The following is a 21,783-nucleotide window of genomic DNA, read 5'->3' as shown; positions in this document are numbered from 1 at the left end:
TAGGACAGAATTATTCTCTCTTGTTTCCATATGAGGATGTTAGCCAATAAAATTCAGTAAGGATTGTGGACTACTAATCAGTGAAGCTTAGAAAGATAGGTATCTGGATACATTCTTATTTATGCTCCTTTCAGTTTAGTAGAGCTCTTTGACCTTTCTGACTCATGACTTCTCACAGATGAGTTGTTAGGAAAACATGTTTTTCTTTTGCAGAATAAAGTTTGGAAAACAAGACTCCTCACCTGTGAGTGATTTTAATGTTCAGAGTGAGAAAAGAAAAAGGAGAGAAGGAATCATCCTGAATCAGGATGAAAGCACTCAGTTGCATATCACCTTGAACAATGGAGTGGAAACACATGCGATAAGCACATAATTCTGAGACACATTTCTTTCAAATAAAAATATATAGGTCCTGATTCTGCAGAGTCATGTGTCTTACATTATTAAAACATTGCACCATAAAGATCTATGGAAAGTTGGTATTTTGAGGGGCCACCACCTGGTCTTCAGTTTTTATATATGATCTGTATTGGTGCCTGAAGTTAATATCACACCTATAGTTCCATTCCTAAAGCTTATTACCAGAAGCTTATAAATTTAATCCTCAAGAACAAAATAATTTGTTCTCAAACAGCTGTCAGATGGCTTTCAGAAACATGAATGTAAACAGTTGTGTTTCTTTTGAGGTTGCAGAAATTTTGTTTTATTATTACAAGATTTTTGCAAGCTTTTTAAAGTACTTCTAATGGCTCAGTAGGAGAAGATATGGGCTTGAAACTTCAACAGAAAAGCATGGTTTGCAGTCATGGCTTCACATGATCCCAGGGAAAGCTGTTTTAATTTGGCTGCTTTCTAGAGATTTGAAATATCTTTTCCACATGCAAAGTTCTTCATATTTGACCCATAAAGGACCCATCAGTGTTTCACTGGTACATAACAGGTATGGAAATTATTTGAAAATTTCCATTATATTGTTGACCCCCATGCAGTGCCAGAGACTTGTAAAGAGAAAGAAAGGAAAAGGAAGATATACACACCTTTGTGGATCAGTAATCTGAAATACCTACATACTAATACATACTAATTATAAGAGTTTAAAGAGCTATTTACATACAAGACTAGAAAGTCACAAGATAAAGTATTTTATGTTGCATGTAAAAGAGATATCTGGGTTACATAAAACTGCCAAAACAGGTATCAATACAATGAGAATCCATGTAAGTGGAAAAGAACATATCTCTCAAAAAAATGAAATAGTTTCTCCTCTAAAGTTCTCTATTTTCCAAGCGTGTGACCCTTATATTTTGTTTATCATTAAGTGACATTCATAGATTTTTAAATTGTTTGGCATCATATCATATTTCATAGATTTTCCTTCCTATAATATGTAATCAAGTAATTTGTATAATTCATTTATTATAAAATTTTAACACCAGGATAAGAATCAATAAAACAATCTAATCTGAACCTCAAATAACCAGGTCATGCAATTTTATCAAGTTTTTTCTGTATCAGGCCTATTATTACCTGTTACCTCAGGAAACTTTTTGCTTGAGTTGATTAGGATCAGGGCATCTCTTAGACTGTAATTTCATTATCCTTTCATTATTCAGCTGCCCTAAGCCTGTCAACCACTTGTTCCTGCACCCATATCCAATAAACGATGCTGATGGGTGAATATAAGTTAAAAACTAAATGGAGAACAGCATGGTAATGGGAGGGAATAGCAAGAGATTGGTATGGCTTTTAAATAGATAATTTATTCTCTAGTAGGTGAGTTTATTTGAAAAGAATGTATACTATGATCCTCAGGATGAAATAGGAATGCAGAAAATATCTAGCATGGAAGTTGGGAACAGGGCTCTAATAGACAGAAGAACTTTAGTTTTCTTTAGAGAAGTTTAATCTGTTTTATCTATTTAAAATAACAAGAAATTTCTGTAATGAAAGCCAAATTCTGTCCTCAAATGGCCAATCTTAAATATCACTAGAACATTAAAAAAAAAATCAAAATATCAATTACACCTTACACAATGAAATCTTGGGAGTAGGAAGAATGGAGTTTTTTTTCAATCCCATTTTTATGTTTCACTGCATCTCTGATCACTTCCATATTTGTGTAATTTTCATCAGGATGTTGTTCATAATTAAGACTCTGAAAGTAGAACTTCTGAAATTTTCACTTTTCATTTTACTTTTTATGTTTTCTATCTTTTTGGCTCCCTCCTCGCTTCAGAACATGTGCTTAACATTTATGAAAGGCCTAGTTAACCAAATACAATATTTTGCACAAAGAAACAAATCTACAGCCTAGCAATGTATCACTATTTCACACAAGTGACTAGGAGGTATGTGACTGTCCATCAAATATAAAAGGAATATAAGCTCCTATTTTTAATTGGTGGGAATGACATTAGAGTTGATGCTTAAAGAAGTTTAAGTTAAGTGGTAAAAATCATCCCCATTGTTACATTTGTGCCTATATTCAGACTACTTCTATTCTGTGCAAGGGCCAATAGTGCACAACAAGCATCCTCAGAACGAGGGAATTAAAGGAAAATAGAATCCCCTCTCATCTGTGGCCCTTGGATGCCAGAATGTTACATGCACAGCAGGTCCTAGTTACAGGCCAAAAAAAGTTTTAAAAGCATATCAGTTACAATCACCCCAAAATTATTCTATGTCTCTTCAGAAATCCTGACATGCTGACACCAAATTCCAAAGAATGGAAAACCACAGTCGAGCAGAAGCTCAGCAATATGCTTCATCTGGCAAGACTAAAACTTTTGGAAATGTTGAGAGAACTGATTTAGAGGAAGGAGATTATCATTTCTAAAGCCTAGATTTCCACAAGGATTTAAAGACAATTCATAGAATGAAGACAAGTGTCAAGGGTGAAGGAAGTCCTCTCTTCTTATAAATACATCAAAATAAAATGGTGCAAGTACTGCAATCCAATATAACCACATAAAGCCTGTGCACCCCTGGCCAACAAGCTATAAAACTATTTTACTTTCAGGCTTAAAAGCAAATGTGTATGTTATGCAGAGATGTGGTATAACATTCACACAAACACAGACACCCCAAATTACCACAGATACAGAGCTGAAACAAAGATTGTTTTAGCAAAGTCAGTACACTATAGTAGTTGTATTTATGTAATTTAGCTGGATTTTGATCAGGACATGAGGATAAACTCCCCTTTCTTCTTCTGAGAATGAAATTTTAATACACACATGAGTTGCAAATTTATTTTTGTGTTTTACTATTGTACTACACAGGGTTACTCTCACTGCATTAACACCTTGCAGTATTAAGAGCTTCTAGAGTTCTAAAGTGTGTTACAATAATAAAACTGAGATTTAATATTGCTCAGACTAGATTTCAGAGGGAAAACAACAACTCCATGCCATAGGCTCTTTTCATATTCTCAGTCCTTTAACAAGGGCTGGGTTTTTTTGATGGCTAACATGACAGTCATTGTTTGATTCTTTTGGAAAAAAAAATACTGCAAATAAACCTTGCCATCCAGTAAAGTATGTGTAGAAATTGCCTTATAAGCATCATTTGAATCCTAAGGAAATTTCCTGTTCTTGACATTACAGACGAAACCACAACTGTAATGAGATTGCCCTTGAGGATACACAGAAAGCTGGCAACTTCTGAAATGAAGTGTGAAATTTTTTAAGAAAACAGATGTGTCTCTGATATACTGAAAGATACTGGAATATCAAGAAGCTGTAGAATAATAATTAGCTTACTCTAGATTTATGACATTTTAGTAGATGCATAAACAAGTGAACTGGATAGCAAAATACACATACTGAGCAATAGTCTGCCTCCAGACTGCTGATTTGTCTTCACATTTTAGGTAAGAAAGAAACATTCAAACTCTTTGATTCAGTGATGCAAAAACATCTCTCTTCAATATGCCTGTTTCATCTTCCAGGATGTTCACTCAGAAATAGCAGCACATGAAGCGACTTGTGCATCAAGGAGAAATGCTGCAATTGAATTCCAGCTTCCAAACCATTGCTCCTCCAACTATGCCTTTGGTCTTACTGCTTTCTCACCGACTCAAATTTCCATCCAAATATTTCACAATCTTCTATTGATTCCATTTCTTAGTACAAATTAGTTGTTTTAAAACTGTTTGCCAGTATGCATAATTCAGTAGGAAGACCACTCACTGGAAAACTTCCTGCCCTATTCGCTGGAGATGCCTTTTCACTTGATTCATATCGTAGTAACTATAGAAATTGCAGCCACCTAGAAATATGTTCAGTTAATCTTTAATGCTTTTTTAATCTGCCTAGATTTGATTTAAGGCCTGCAAACAAGGAAAACATTGGATTATGGCCACACAGTTGCAAGAGATCGAGTTAACATATTTTAATAAATTGCTGCCCCTCAAACAGAGACCGTGTAATTGACTCCAAGTATTCTCTAAATTCTTGGCTTCATTTAAAGCACTTTAGTGATTCTTTGGTCCATATCAGTGGCTATTCAAATCAAACTGTCTAACTTTGGAGACAAGGAGAGCAGGCACAGCCGAATATTAGTTTCAATTTTTCTCTTGATATTCCCCACCTTTAGCCATGCCCACAGCTAATCCCCACTAGTCCAGCCTTCTTTTAACATCCCTTTCAACCCCATGGCATGTAGCAGTGATTCCTCAGATCTAAATATTCCCTCAAATCACCTTTCTCCTTCCCTTTCTCTTTCCCTAAGAAAAGATCAGAACCGATCTGCTATTTTAAAATTTGAACACTATTAATTTGTCAGTGAATAAAAAATCATAATCATATTAAAAAATCTCCCTACTTCATATCCAAAGCTGTTTTTACAGACACAGCTTCAACATGAAGTAAAATTAGTTTTGTTTTGTTTTGTTTTATTTCTTTTCCTGGATTCAATAGAGAAGCTTTGGAATCTCTTCCTCCAGGCACTAAAGCAAGCTTACCTTATTTGAACACCTTGGCACCTGATTCATCTTGCCAGCCCAGTTATTTTAATTATCTTCAAGTGAAGAACTGAATTAAAGTAGCTGCTGTGCTGGGAGTCCCTGATATGCTCTTCATCTGATTCAGAAGTGGATGTCATCCTTAGGAGACTTGAAAAGACTAAACTCTTTGCAAAAACATAAAAATAAATAAAATAGTTTCAAAAATGAAGATGTATAAGAATGAAATTAGAACTTGCTATAGCCCTGAAGAGAAGAGAAGAGGGCACCAATGAATACAAAAACCTTACAAGAGGAATGAAATGTAGCCTGTAGGATCTCGGGTACTTCTTTGCTCAGATGTAGATTTGTGAATTTCCTATGGTTGCATCTACCCACAGGGCACAGGACTTTCCTACATTTGCATCATGCATCGTATCACTAAAGTGGTGCTTCTCCTACTCTAGGACCTGACATGTGAGATGGAGCTGCTTGGCTGAGCTGTGGTGTGTTAGCTGGAACTAAGCTACTGGAGAGAGTCCGGCGTAGGGCTACAAAGATGATCAGAAGGCTGGAGCATCTGCCCTATGAGGAACGGCTGTGAGAGCTGGGCCTCTTCAGCCTGGGGAAGAGAAGCCTGAGGGGGGATCTTATCAATGTGTACAAGTACCTGAAGGGAGGGTGTCAAGGGGACGGGGACAAACTCTTTTCAATTGTCCTGTGTGACAGGACAAGAGGCAGTGGGCAGAAATTGAAGCACAGGAAGTTCCGCCTGACCATGAGGGGGAATTTCTTCACTGTGAGAGTAACGGGGGCACTGGACCAGGTTTCCCAGAGAGGTTGTGGAGTCTCCTTCTCTGGGGATATTTAAGGCCTGCCTGGATGCAACCCTGTCTACCATGCTCTAGGTGACCCTGCTGAGCAGGAAGGTAGGACTAGATGATCTCCAGAGGTCCCTTCCAACCTTACTGATTCTATGAGTCTATGATTCTAACCCCATCCTCTGATGATGTTTACACCATCCTACAGTCCAGCAGACAGAATCTCAATTACTGGATCAGAAACCATTGAGAATCATGCTTTTTCTTGGAGTTATGTTGGAAGTGAGAGCCAGCTGAGAGCAAAGGTTCATTCTAGTCTAACATTCTGTTGAAAACAGTGGCGAGAGATGGATGCTTATGTGATAGTTTAAAAATAGGACAAGTAGGTAATACTTCCCTAAAAACACCCTCTTACCCTCTTGAAATTGGCAGCTCAGGAGTTTTTTTTAAGACAGAGGAGGTGTCTTTGGTTTCCTTGACCATCACTTAATTGTCCAATCCTGTTTTGAACTCATTTCATTGTGCAGCATCCATGACATCCTGTGACAAGGAATTCCACAGCTTAACTACATGTTGTGTGAAGAGTCTTTCTGATGGTTTTGTCTGCAGGTTTCCTTTGATGCTAATTCTCATACTGGAAAAGAACATGATCACACACTCCCTGTTTAACTCTGTCATACCACTTACGTTCTTATAGATCTCTCACAAATCCCTTCTCAGACATCATTTTACTAAGTGGATGAGTATTAGCCCACATCTCATTTTGAGCCAATATGCGTATCTCTGCCTCACAGACAGACAGTAACTCTCCTAGTATGTTGTCGTAGCAACCCTCAGTGCCTTATACAGAGCTGGAGGTTGGCAGTCGGATGTGTCAAAGCAAAGTCTTTCAGCACCAGCAATGAGGTCCAGCTTTCAAACACTTGTGTCGCCTTGTGTATCCAACCCAACAGGAGCATGAAGGGTTGATAAATACTTCTTTATACAGGTCAAGTCATTTCCTACAGAGAATCCAGAAGTGACTGTGATGATGGAACCAACCACAGGTGTCTACTTTAAACCACTGACAAGCTTTCATGGTCATCTCTGTAAATGGAGTTACAATTGTGGTGTAGTTTTTCCCTGAAGGCTCACTGATTCTGCTTCATCAAGCTTCCTCAGACCCAAAGGTTTTGCATCACACAGCAGTCAGGATGTTTGAACACCAGGTTTTTGCCTGATCTCAATGCTAAGGAGCTACGGGCAGGCTGTTTGCACAAATCGTACAGTGCTCACGAGCATCACGCTCTGCAAGGTGGATATTGAGGCATTCTACATCCTCACTTGCAACTCTGTAACATTTGGTAGGTCAAGCCCCACAAAGCCCCAAGGTCAAGCTTCCTGCTGACACCAGCTCATTAAATAATGCTCCTTGACTTGTTCATTGCCCTGGGCCTGACAGAAAGTGCAGAATTTGATCTGAGTAAAACTAATACAAAAAGCATAACTACAGCATCTTCCTTTATCCTTCCAGTCTTCTTGCAATTTCTTCTTCCATAGACTGATGCCTCTTTCAGAGTGGGCATGCCCTCTCTTGCATCAGCCCAAAAGGATTAATGAAAATTTATTGAAAGTGTCTAATACCCCAGTGAGGCTTCTAAAATCTGAATTCATGTTTATTCAGAGCTTCTTTAAATGTGAATCACTTATGTAAAACCCTGAAGCCTTGAGTCTCAATTCGGATTACTTACAATTACCTGAAATTATTTGAACTGTGTGGAGCTCCCTATTTTCAAGCTTTTTAACATCAGAGACTCAGTCTTCAGCCTTTAAGGCTTGTCAATTTAAAACCCTGCAGTAACAATTAAAGGGCACCTTTTCCTTAGCACTTTTATTATATCCAGACTAAATAACTGTGCTTCAGTAGAAATAGGTGCTGAAAGATATTTGCTTTTGCTTATATTTCCATTTAATGTCTTTAAGTTCCAAGAATATGACCTAAGTTTCCCAAAAAGCAACTCTCTCTTCAGAGAGTTCTTTTTCTATATCCCAATCTGAGACGTTTCCTCCAGAGCTACAAAACCAGCCTTGGAAAATCTGCACCCCTGTGCTCATCCTAGTTACAGAGATCAAAAATGGAGGCAATCCAAATTCAGAAGATGGTTTCAAACTTCTTAATAAGTAGTTTTCTTTTCTGTTGTGACAAAGCAGAGATCTCTCTTATGCTTTTACTGTAGTGTGCAAATCTCTTTCTGCTGGACAATAATGCCTTGTAATCTTGATCCTCTGGACTCTTTCCCTCCCTTCCTTCTACAAAAGTATTTGATTATTTCACTGAGCTCTCATTTTCCTCCTGGAAAAAAAAGAAACAAAAATAAACAAGCAAAACAAAAAAATTTCAAATGAAAACAGCTATCTCTATGCAGCAGGTAGGGCTGTTAGCAGTAACCATTGGGTTTGCATTTACTGTTCTCTGATCAAAATAGAGACAGATGCCTATTGCCTGTTCTGACAAGGTAGGGACAGGAGCACAGTGTGAGCTCTCATGTCAGACTTTATAAAATCCTTTCACAATTGGAGCTTGGATTCTTGACAATAGCTGTCGGGGCCCTCTGAAACTCCCTCTGCATGATCAGATAGATTTGGTGCTGCAGAACAGGTCAGATGAGCCCGGTCACGGAGAGCGCCGAACTGGAGATGGCTCTAGGCAGAGGCCACACTTCTAATACAAGAATCACAGTGCTAAAAAGAAAGATTTTAAATCTTGTGATCCTTTTCATGGATGAAACTCTCCCTGCAACTGGATAACATACAAGAATAAAATGAAGAATAATAACAACATTTGTCTATGATCAAGTAGGCATTTTGTGAGATCAGTGGGAAAGCAAAACAATCAGCCTTCTATCATCTTCTGATTTGGGTTATGAGCCGTTTTAAAATAAAACAAGGAATGTAATCAGCCAGTGAAAATGTTAGTCTAAAAATCATCAGCTTCCCCATGATGCAAATGCTGTAAAACAGCTGAAGTACAGATTGTCTTCCAGCCCAGTCTGCCTTGTGGCTCATTTATTACACTAGGCATATTTATACCATTTTAGACTCATTAGATAGATTTCGTTTCCAGGAGGAAAAATATACTCTATTAGATAACGGTAGTAATGAGCATGTACTCCTTTGCTCCAGTATGGTTCCATACGTAAGCACCTGGCATTTAAGGAGAGTTAATTAAGGTTGATCTCTCAGCTTTTATTTCCCCCACTTATGTACGTTCATTATAACGCAGCCATTAGTTATGTGACATGCAGTATATTAACTTCAAAATACATAAAAATCAATGGAGAACATTCTCCCCACGTTTAAAGATACGGACAATGCTGTAAGATTCTTTTCAGCCTAAGTTCAGAGTACTACTGGAAACTATCCATCCGGATCCCTATAGAAAAAGGTTCCAAGAGAGACCGAAGGATATTACTGTTGCTTTTTTCTGGCATCACCTGCATTGACAACAAGTTCTCCCGAATATTGTCAGGGATTTATCTTCCACCTTCTCCCTAGTGCCCTGCATGACCTATTTTCTCAGCTATGTTTGTGGTCTTACAGGGCCCTGTTCTTTAGCTGTCCCCTCACACACGCGCTTTGCATGGCTCTACAACCTCCTTCTCTCTCGTTGCCGCGCATGTGCTCTCCCATAGGCCAGTCACAAGATTACTAACCCACTCTTTTGCTTAAACAGCAAGGAAAAAAAATTAATATCAGAGACTTGCCTGCTGGCTGAAACCACTTATTAGTTAGAGATAGGGCAGCACTGGCCCCCAAACAGCAAATGAGAATACACATAGCAGGCTATTGCCTGATAGCTCAAGAGCCAGAAATTATCCATCACAGGAATACGTGCTAAGCACGTCACTCCAGCACCAGTGCAGAGGAGTGGGCTTGAACAGGAAGCAGGTTTCCATTCCCTCTCTGCTCTTCCCAAGTAGGTTCCCAGTTGATACGATTTGCAATGCAGAAACAACTGTGACATTTCTCAGCAGCAATATTTTACTGGAGGACTATTATCCTTTTCATAGGTGTGCTGGAATTGAGGCTCATAACAGCCAGGAGACTAAATCTTTATTTAGGCAACTAAAGCAGTGGCCTGATTTTCTACAGCTTCAACTTCCCTGAAGAGAACAGGAAGAGAACTCTGGGCCCTTAGCAGGGCTGAAAAACTACTCATTAATTTCTAAATCTGTAGCCACTTCACAGCTGTATCTCTGCTTCACACCATGCCTTTCAGTTCTCCTCAACAGCAGAGAAGAACCTCACACACAAAAAGACAGAGGGCTGCTTGCTGCGATGAACTCTGGCCTCCCGCTTCCGGAAACGCAGCCCACATGGCTTGGTCTGGGTCACTCAAAGACTGCCTGCTGCATCTCTCCTGTCTCCTAATCCTGGACCTCCATCATCCAGCTGCTAATCCTCTCTAATACTGTTGTTGCATGTAAGGAAAAAAAAAAAAAGAAAGAAAGAAAAGAAAGAAAGAGACCATTCCCTTCATTTACATATAGAGTATGGAGTAAAACATAATTAAACCACATACTACAGATGCACTATAATAAAAAAGAGAAATAGTAAAAACAATTATAGGCTGGCATACTTACTGCTTCACATTTAAATAATAATGTGAACTATTAACTAAACTAGGGCATAATCAGCTGAGGTTCATTAACTTATCTTACTGTAGAAATAGTACTACAATTCAATACAATTAGGTATATACTACTAGGAAACAGTGCTTTTTTCTGCACCATGCTGGGCCCACTCTTAGAGATGCTGAGGTCTTTCACCTCCCACTGGCTTCCCAGAGCACGCTCTTTCCCTTTCGGGAGGCACCCAGCACCATTGTGTATCTAGCCCTTAGGAAAGAAAGTCAATGGAATTAAGTATGCAAATTCACTCCCATGTAATTGATAACAGTGAAATGGCAAAAATGCTGTGAGTACGCCACTTCACTGATCTCATTCAGCCGGGGCTGCATGACCTGGTGCTGCTGAAGGAGAGCAGGAGTAAGGGAGTGTATGAAGGAGACATATATGACATTAGCCCATACACAGAGCAGAGACTCTGTCCATTACATACTGAAAATGGCTTCAAGAAGAGAATATCCAGTCCCTGCAGGCACCTGTATGTCCCAGGAGGAACCAATTTTAGACCATTTAAAACCATGCCTGAAGACAGGAATAAGCCAAGCAACTTACTCAGGCCATCTCCTTAACATGTGCTCCAGCCCACAGTAAATCCTTCCCCAAAGTGACCTTCTAAGTCTCAAAGACCTTGTTTTCTGCAGAATGAGGAGATAAGGCCCGAAAAGAGTGTCTAAAAACCTAGCTGCATTAAAAATTAGCTGTTTCATTACACATGTGGTCTCCCTGGCTGTGTCTATAGCTGTAAGCCAAGTAGAGCTGGGGTCTGTCATCTGTCCGTGAGGGCAAGTGGCACAGCCACTTGCTCACATCATCCCATAGCTCACATCATCCACTTAAACTACCTCCTCCTTCGAAGACGGGTGGTTTTCTGCAAACTGTCTATGGAGCACAGTCTGTCCAAGCATTATCTAGGATTCTAGTAGGGGGCGTAGGAAAAAACATCTAGAGAAAGTTCAAACACTTAAACAATATGGCAGATCACATGCCAGTGTTTGTCTCTGCACCTTCTCCCTATTTATTGTCTTTGCTTTCCTAAGAGCTAGCCAAGGCAGGATTTTGATGAAAGGGATTTGGCTTAAGTTAACAGAGGATGCTGATAGATTGGAGTGAGCATCTGGAGGATAGATTTTGAAAAACGTCTGAAGAGTTTCCCTAATCTTTCTTGAAATGATCCTTACTATCTGACTGCTTTCAAATCTCCTGTTTCCTCAGTCTTTGTATGAGTCTGATCACTATAAACTCTTTTTTCCCTACTCTATCTACATTTTCCAAAAACTTCAATGCTGTACCAGATGGAGATGCTGAAGGTCTTCCTGAGACTTCCAGATGGAAAGTGGTCAAAAACCTATGCAAAAGGACATCATTCTTTTGGATCACAATTTAATCACAGTTTCTATGACTGAAAATAACAGAGAGCAAGAGAGCAAAACACACAGCTGCCGAGGGGGAAAAAAACACTCTCTTAATACAAGTTAAAGTCTATAAAATATTACCTATTAAATTAATTTAAAATATACTCTTCAGGTCACAGTCCTTATTTATCCCTAACATATTTTCAGTGATTTCTCCAGGCTATATGAGGAGATCATGAATTACAGCTGCCAATGCCTTCAGGCAAAGTGACTTGGAAAGAGATTCATTGTAGCATCTTTAAAGCAGGTGTCACAAACAAACATCTGCTGAGGGTGGGAATGGATTTAAACCTGGGAGCAGGGAACATCGCTAGGCAGAGAATATGTTATCAAGAGCTCAAATGAACTGCCCACAATCAAATCCTAGGCAAAGATCTGTTCACTAAAACTGTGGGTTACACAATGGGTCACACAATTGCAAGTACTGACAAATCCATGCTTAAATTAAATCTCTCTGTTTGTTTGCAATTAATGATCAGAAAATGAAGTTTAATTGTCTGAATATATTAATTCTAAATTTCTCACTTGGATGCATATACCAGGGAGTTAATAAACTGGAATCCTAACTTCATGGAAAATTCCACAAATCTTCAATCTTCTATTCAGTTTTTCTCCCAGATTTGGGGGGGGGGGGGGGGGGGGGGGGGGAGAATTTCACAATACCTTGGAAATGGAAATTTCAGGGAAGAAGTGTTATTTTTTACTTGCTGAAATACATTGTTTCAACAAAACCAACATTTTTTTTTTTGCTTCAACATTCTGGAGTTTCCAAATAAAATAAAATAAAATCATTTAAAAGTGAAAAAGTCATCAAAAAAAAAGAGAAAACCCTATCCTCAAATGAAAGTTTTTCCCCAAACCATTGAAGTGACATAGCATTTTCCAGTATAAAAATGTTCCTTTGGAAAACCTGTGACTAGAATATACCCAAGACACCTCTCTGAGGCATCTCTGTGACACAGTGGTTTCACTAGTTGATTAAGGTGTTCCAGGGCAAGTTTGGCACTATGTGTTCTACAGACATGCACTGTAGTTCTGTGGGTAAACACAGGAAACCTGAGGTCAAACTGAAAAAAAAATCTAAGCACATTTCAGGAAACAAAATAAGCATTCCCTCTGGACTGTCATTCCCCAGATTTTTCTCCAGTGCTTCTTCTGTGATATCTTGCAAATGGGTTTACCAGGACTCCACAGGCCCCAGGTGATTAAACTACTGCAAACAGGGTAGACTATTCCATTGCACATGTGTGAAGTCAATTGCTTAATCATATACAACCTTATAACTTTTAGAAGTATGTTACAGGCAATTTAAAACTGGGTAAATCTCAACTCCCTCTTTTTATTCACTGCAGTCTACCATACCCAGATCAAACCAGAATATTTTCTTTTTTTCATCTTTTCCTTTTCTTCAGGCTTGCAAAACATTTCAGCTCCCATTATTCCCTTCTCTCCCTTCAGCCCAATAGAAAAATTAATGACTCACCTGCATGCACAGTTATACGTTTCCGTTTTTACCTTGATCACACAACTCTTTGCAATAATGCAAATTAACAAAACTAATTTGGTTTGCATTATGATGCTAATGAATGCTTCCTTTAAAAAGTGCTTTGAGATTTACTGATGCAAGGCATTGTATTGGAGCTGGCACTATGATTCACTATGTATTTATGACTATTATACCTTTTATAAATATAATTGATTTTCCTTGTTATTAAAATTCTCTGTATACTTGTAAAAATTCCCACTCAAGCTACTCAAACTCAGACACATTGTTTCTGTTTTTTGGACATTCTAATTAATCTGTTACATTGTTGTGATTAAAGCTTTTCAGCAATCTTGTTCAAGTGATATAATCAGCATCATTTTTATTCATTAGTTGTTGATGGCAGTGACCATAAAGTGCTCAGTAATTTCTAGACACTCGTAAGAGAAAATAACTACCCTAAAAAACTGCAAATCCAAGAAAGAACTCATTAAAACAGTGTGTGTGTATATATATATATATATATATATATATATTGACTCATTGAAAATCTCTATCAGACCCATTCATCTTTTGTTCTAAAGGCTTTGCTCTGCAGAAGCCACAATATGGAGCTTAGTCAAAAATAAGCCTCTAAAGCAAGTGTGAGCATGCACATGTAAAGGGGAATGTGCTGCAGCTTCTCTCTCATACTGAAAATCACACTTTTTTATGTCTGGCTCAGGTTGTCACATCAGGATCATGCTGGTCACACATTGTATTTGCTAGCTGCTAGTCTCCAAAGGTCCCTTCCAAAACTGTGGATGCTTAAACCTTACATTTATCTGGAAGGGCACAAAACCAACCCCATCCCATAACCCTGTGCACCTGGGCAGGTGCCTGACCCACGAGAGGATTTTGTCTGGCTTTACACGAACATAAGGAAATCCCCGCCTAAAGCACTCCTTAAAAGTCAGCTGCCCACACCTGACCTGCTCTCTCCAGAGACTATCCTTTAAACCACAAGCTTTTAAGGGCTGGGGGAGGATTTTATGATTCCAATATTGCTGTAAGGATTTTCTTTAAGTTTAATAAATTTCCAGATTTAAAAGTCCTACCAAAGATCTCAGACAGAAATTGTAACAGCTGAAACATGGAGTAATGTGGAGAGGAAGTTGAGCTTTGGTTACAAATGCAAAAGCATATTTCCCCCTCCCCCCCCCCCCCCCAAAAAAAAAAAAAATTTGCTGTGATTTGGTTAACATGGTTTTTATTAGCTCGGCAGCAGCTGGGTTTTGATTCTGTCTGTGCAGCAGCTCAGAAGAGAATTGATGCTTCTGAGCAAGCCTGGGTCACTCAAAGCATTTTCAGGAAGTGGTTATGGAAATGTCTCAAGTCCATGTTCACACTCTTCCTCCTTCTGCATGCCTTCTATTCTAATAAAAATGAGAAGTCTAGAAAATGTGGATTACTCTTAGACAAACAGACTGAAGAGCTTTCTCTTTTGTATTTAGTTAATATAAATCAGCAGCCTAATTCACAGATCTTAATATTCTGTGGCTGTTTTATCCTTTCAATCCAGGCAGTCTAGTCTCCAACTACCACACCCTGTTCTTATCTTTTACACTGATTTTAATGTAACTTTTTTTGAACAACAATACCACATTTACTAGAAAAACTGTATACTGTGTGAATTTATAGAAAGTTTAAAAGAGCTTTTTGGAATCAGTTATTTATTTAAGGTTGGAACTACAAATTATATTCACTCCTATATCTGCCACATCCACCCAATTTAACATACTGAATTTACCAAGTCAAATTATTTCTTTTTGCGTACTTTATAATACTTTTAGAAGCGTTTGTAATCAGGCGCTGAATCTATTCTGTAGTCTTTCTAGTAGGATTTAGAGAGCGGGAATAGCAGTAAACAAAGAAGCAAGTGAAATAAACCCCATTAATTAGGGTGAAACAGTAACGGAGTAGTTCTGGTTTTACAGATGGGCAAGATGTCTGATTGAATTTCCCAGGCTATGCAGATTGGCTGCAGATGGTGTGGAAAGTGGTCCAGAACTCAGAATTCATATAATCAGAAACACTCTTAGATCCAAACAAGACTGTTTTCCCATGTGATGCTGTATAGCTTGCAACCTTATCACAAACATTTGGTAACTTTTTGAATCAAACCACAACATAAACTTCACACAACACAGTATTCAGCAAGGGCTCTCATTAATGATGCTATTATCATCTAATAATTCCATAACAGCACAACTCCTGAAAGCAAGTTAATTTGGCCCCAAGTTATAATTTCCTATTGAAAATGCCGACTGATAATTGCATGGGCCAACCAGAGATCTCAAGAGAAGAGCATTCACTAAGTAGGCAGTATATGAGCAACACCTGTTATCATTAAGAAAATAACACTGGAAGAAGTTATTGCCAGTAAAAATATCCTTAAGAATACAGCAAAATATTAACATATTTTACACCAAAAACATTTAGGATCTTGTCCTAAAGTTTTGCAGACCTCCTTTTTGGAAACTAAACTGTCCTCCCAAGACTATGTTTACAATGCCAAGATGTTAGAGGAAAAGCCTTTTGAAATGGGAACTATGTAAATATGGTGACATCTTAGGCCCTACACTGAGACTGCTGACTTTGGAAGCTGGGAAATAGATCATTACCTCCTTCAGTCCTGTTCACCTTGCAAAGTCATACCCCTTTTTATAAAGGTCTTGCTTTGGTTTTAATTTGAACATAATAAGTCCTCCTTGAACATCTATTTAAGGTCCATTAGTGTTACTCTGGTGGTGTAAAAAAGAGAAAAAAATCATGTATAACCTCTACCTATGCATCCTACAGCTGTTATCTGACATGGAATCTCCTTGCTGCTCCATCCTCACGAGAGGAGAGAAAATCTATCCAATATTTGTGGGCAGGTACTGCACAGGATGTATTCTTCATGTGCTCCTCCCTGCATCCCCATCTAGATCTGACCTTGCCTTAACTCAGGCTAGGCGGGAAGATGTGGCTTTTCTTCAGCAAGTTTAATTTACTTAGTGAAATCTTCAGCTCTGACCCAAATAAATTTAATTTAAGTGTAAATGAAGGAAAATCTGTATTGACTAAGAGCTGGGCTCAGTGGGTTTGTACAGGTGTAATTAAGACTTTACACAGCTAAAGACTTTCACGCCTTCCCCTCCAACAATAAATATGAGACACTCTTCAAATTTTACAATGTTTGAGATAAATATCAACCAGAAAAATTAGCACACTGAGTTATGTAAAATCTTCAATTATGATAAGAAAAAATATGGCAAGACTCAGGTAATTAGCTAGCATAATGAGACTTGTTAATTTTTGCAGGAACAATTCATAGTTACTGAAGTCAAAGTATAGCCTTTGAGTGTATTCTAACACGCTAGTATATTTTAAAGGTAGCTAGATAGTAGCTACCTGTAGAAGTGTAGCAGAAAAGGAAATAATAATGAATCTCGCATATTACTTTGTACACTCACTTTCAGAGGAGAATCACATTTTATTTAAAGGCATTGAGCCTTGGCAGAGAGGTTCACAAAGAATGAGGTATCAGAGGAAGTTTAATTTTGATATTCCTCTCAAAAGGTCTTAATTAGCAGGGAAGGATGAAAGTGAGCTTGAAAGAAAATCACCAAAGACACTCTGGGAAAAGAAAATGTCATTAAATAAATCTCCATCACTTGGCACTTTAAAATTCCACTTGACAAATGATAGTCTAAAATACAATTGATAGAAATTCTGCACTAGGACTGTTCCTTTCAGGCCTTACCAGAGCTTACAGCTGGGAGGCAGGAAAAACTGAAAATGTTTGGGTGAGTGAAAAGCTTGTCATACCAAAACCATAAGGAAAACTCACAAGTGAGAATCTTACCTTGTGAAGGGATTTCCAGGGCAGAAGGGGGAAAAAATGTCTGTTTCAGAAGGAGCTGCCAGGGTGCCAACCACCACCCAAAAAGCCCACCTCAACTTCCCTTTCCAGCAGAAACAGAGTTTGGAGCAGAAGGTGAAACCAACATATTTCCTTCCAGCTGAGCTGCGGGGCTGGGGCAGGTGCAGAGCCAGGGCTCAGTTTCTAATACATCTGCTTTACTTCCTAGCCGTTTCCTGGAAAACTCAACATTGCTTTCTCCCTAAAAGCAGAGGTGAATTTGGCAACAGTCTTCCCAGTCAAAAGCCACAGAGACATCATTTTGTTTTTCTTGAATTGCAACCAACATTTTCAGCAAAATTGAAAATTAAATTTTGAACAGCTCTAGGTTTCCTTGCTTTTATGAAATCAGAGGAGTTTGGAAATTACTTCTGTGAGCAAGCTATAAATCTCTAGAGAAGAAAAAAATTCTGTGACATATGATATATGTCTACAATATGACAAAGAATGAAGAAACAGCAGTCACCACATCACATAGGCAGCAGGGTGAAAAAGGCAAACAAATGGAAATACTAGTTTTGCAATGGAAGTATTAAATTTTGAAAATTATTGACACTGTTCAGAAGAACCAATGAGCTTTTAAAGAAGATTTCACGCAGTCATGGAAGAGAGTTCCTATTTAACAGGATGGACCACATAAAACCTCTCAATTCAAGAAGTCCTTAAACATAATAAATGTCAAAAAGCCAAAAAATGCTATGTAACACTCATCTTGTTTCTTACTGTGTTTCTGTAAGCAACTAACACTAGTTACTATAAGGAACAGGATACTAGAAGGATGGATTGCTGGACTGAGCCAGTTTGGCTTTTTCTATGTTCATACAAAGTAGCAGAAAATGGTCTACCAGCTCAAAAGCACCAGTGTTTTTGAAGGCTGCTCTGTGTAACAGCATGGTAAAGACATGCAAAGAGCGAAGCTTAACTTCTTTTTTTTTCCTTTTTTGTTTTTTTTTTCTTTTTTAGAGGCATGTCTTCAGCTTGTTAAGGAAAGCTTATAGGCATGAATCTCCACTTATTAAGAGGAAAGTGAATATTCCCCAAAGACAAACCTGGCTGCTAGGTAGGTTTTGCCAATCTCCCAGCTCAAATGTCACTGATTTCTCACTTGTTATTAAAACTTATGAAGACTCAAGAGGATTTTCTGAATAGAAAGATTCCTATTTGCCGTATTACCTTTCCCTTTCCCTTTTGGCTTACTGTAGTGTAGTTTCTTCAATGACTAGAAATGCACCAATCTTCTGAGTTCAGGATGCAAATTATATCTGAAAGTGCCTGACTTGAATTTGGTTATGATCAAATATTTTGAGCTTACTCTATTCCTAAAACACACAAAGTAAAATGGAAATAGTTAATAAAATGTTTTCCTTATAAAAGTAATTAAAAAAGAAAAATAATACGTTGAACAGTAGCTTGAAGTAATGAAATTTGAGTATCAATTTTCACCTCAGCTACAAAAAAAATCCTTTTTGACTTTGACTCACTTAATTCATCTGTGTTTCATTTCTTCATTTACAAAATGACACAACAATTGCTTTACTTTAAGGTGCTAAGGAAAATTCTGTGAGTATTTGCATGGTTTTCTGGGAACCACATATGCAGCAAGACAGACAAAGAAAAAAGGGCTATTTCCATTCCACAGGAACACAGGACACTTATTAAAAGTTCTAGATGGGACTATTTACCTTCAATTCACTGAATAATCAATTTATAGAACATCTTGGCATTAGTAGCAATCAGGGTTTCTTTATAAACTGTGGTTATCTGAATACTGTACACTTTCAAATTCTACACTATTACACAATAGCATTTCAAGGAGATTAACTGAGCTTTAATTTTCTTTAAACAGAAGATTTTGGACAAAGATATATGCATGGGAGAGAAGAGATGTTTTAAAGGTTGTTATGCATTTCATTTTTATTGCATGTTTTGGAAGAAGGCCCTTGAGATGAATGCCAAATAGCTCATCAAACTCATACATAAAAAGAGAGTGTGCTAAGTTCAAAGTAGCTAATAATAAATGCTAATAATAGTCATAGCTTGTTTGCCTTTCTGAGCAAAGATCTGTCTGCTTATACACAGGAGACTGAATGTTTAGATCTGCTTTTACAACACTGATGTGCAAAGTTCCTGACAGCCTTATTTAGGTATATATGTTAAAGAATCAGGTTTGTAAATGCACCGGATTATAGATGAACTCATAAAGTGAATGCATAGCTCCTGGCTCCTCCATCCAGAAGATAATAACTTTTTGGTGCTCTGAATATGCCATTGTTATGGTTCAGATTAGGAAAGTCAATAAAACGAGAATCGAAACCCAGGATGGTAAACTTTTTTTCTTTTTTTCTTTTTTTAATAAAAAGGATAAGTGGAGGTAGTAAAGGTAAGTCTTCATGTGAAGATTTATAGTCTCAAAAGGTAATAACATTACAGCACAGAGAGATAAGGAAAGTTGGAAAAAAATCCACAGAGCTGGGAATTAGACTCAGATCTCCTAGGTCTCGTGGTAGGATTTGACCATACGAGGGTTCTTTCTCTGTAAAAATGCTTCTGTTCTAGGTATGCTCACATCCCAGTAACTATAATGTATTTTCCTTGTGCTAGCACATTTTCTCTAACATAATCACATCCTAAGGAGCAGATTCATTTAGCCTAACTAAACACACATAAGTAAGATGCTTAAATCAGCAATATGGTCACTTTAAGGAGAAGCTCATTCTGCTTGACTTTGGCTCCTGGTCCAATATGCTCATCTCTAAAGCTGACGGAGATGGACATCAGTGTCTAAACCTCTGGTGCTGTTTCTCTCCCTCCATGGACAACAGAAGGAATTTATACTATAAGCTAAGACTAGAGAGGTAATTTTGATGACTAATATGAATTGAGATAAATTCACCACTACTTCCTTTGTGGTCAAGGGACAAAGACATAGCCAATGGATGAAACAGTCTCTTACAAATCAAGTTACCTTCTTGGATATGACATTACCTCTTCAGTGGAATTTACTTATTATCAGATAAATTTCTCTTGTCAAACTATTCTTTTTTTAATCTAAAATATAGCTTAAAATACTGTTTATTTTTGATTTTAAAAAGTCAAACAAAACTTCACATTTTTTCCATTTTTATAATCGAGTAAAACAGTTTTGAAAAAAATCATGTTTGGTTCTTCTCAGAATATTTTACGTTTTTATTTTGAGACAAATTTGCAAAAACCTCAAAAATATTTCTTCAATCATCTTTAATTCAATTATCTCTAATTTAAATATCCTTCATATTTTTCATGCAAGAAGTATACTACTGCAGTTTACTATACAGTATGCCATAGTTTTAAAACTACAGTTATTTTGTAAGAGCAGGGATAGTACATTGTCTATGATTTTGGCTAAATTCCAAGGCAAGTAATTACATTTACATACCTAAATTCACCCTGGTTGTTTCATCTGGATACAGCAATACTCTGTAAGCTCGTTTAGCTAATTTAGAACCCACATGAACAGCATAGGTTCAAAAGTTCAACTCAAACTTTATTAGGTTTGCGGTCTGCTTAATAATACTTAGCTGTTAATTAATCTGCACAACACCCTTGTGAGCTACTTAAGTTAGTACTACCAGGAGAGTCTGTGAAAAAAGGAACAAAAAGAGAATCTCAAAGAAAAATGTCCATTCCATAAAACCATCTCTCACACTTAAATGAGAGTTCAGGTGCCTATAGTACACATTTTTGGTTCAGTGGTATTTAGTCTTGAAAAGCCATTAAATCAAAGAAAAGCACACAAAAGGCAAAGTGACAGTCTATCCTCATTTTGTGATTTCAGTGTGCCTAGGCATGTGTCCAGCAGGAGTCCGAAGAAAATGAATGCAAACTCATTCCCCCTTTTATATATGGAAGCACTGGATCTGAACACAAGTGGGGAAGATGTCAGTATGGGAATGGTTATGGGAAAGATGTCAATAACAGCAATAAGACAATACTCAAATAATTTGAGCACCTGGTTGATATACTCAGTGCACCATTTTGAAAGTCTTCCTGGGATGACCCCAAAAGCAAACATCTCTGCTAACAAATCAGAGCCCATCCTCTGAAATGTGAGAAATCCTCATATATAACAAGGAGAAACATATGTGGTCAAATCCCCCTGCTCTCTATGTCAGCGCCATGGTAATAAACAGACTAACGTACCTGTGGGCATGCCCTAATGTAGTGGTTGGCAGATTGTCTGCAGATTCCCTGGGAAGCTGCTGTGTGAGAAAGCAGGAAGTGGAGGAGTGCTCATGGACATAGACTTCTGGAGGGACTCTACACACCTACTCACCATTACACCCCTTCATCACACAGAGAAGAAATCATAGTGCCTAAAAGCTGTTATTCCCTGTCTTTCTCCTGTCCTGACCACCCAATGGTGTCTTGATCCAGCTGTTTGATCCAGCTCCATTTATTAGGAGCTAGTAGGAGATGTCTTAGCCCTGTTTTCCTGGTGCAAAGTGACAGGACAAAAGGCAATGGGCAAAAATT

This window comes from Rhea pennata, chromosome 1 (assembly GCF_028389875.1).
Source record: "Rhea pennata isolate bPtePen1 chromosome 1, bPtePen1.pri, whole genome shotgun sequence".
In the NCBI taxonomy this organism is placed as follows: domain Eukaryota; kingdom Metazoa; phylum Chordata; class Aves; order Rheiformes; family Rheidae; genus Rhea; species Rhea pennata.
This window is presented reverse-complemented; position numbering follows the sequence as displayed.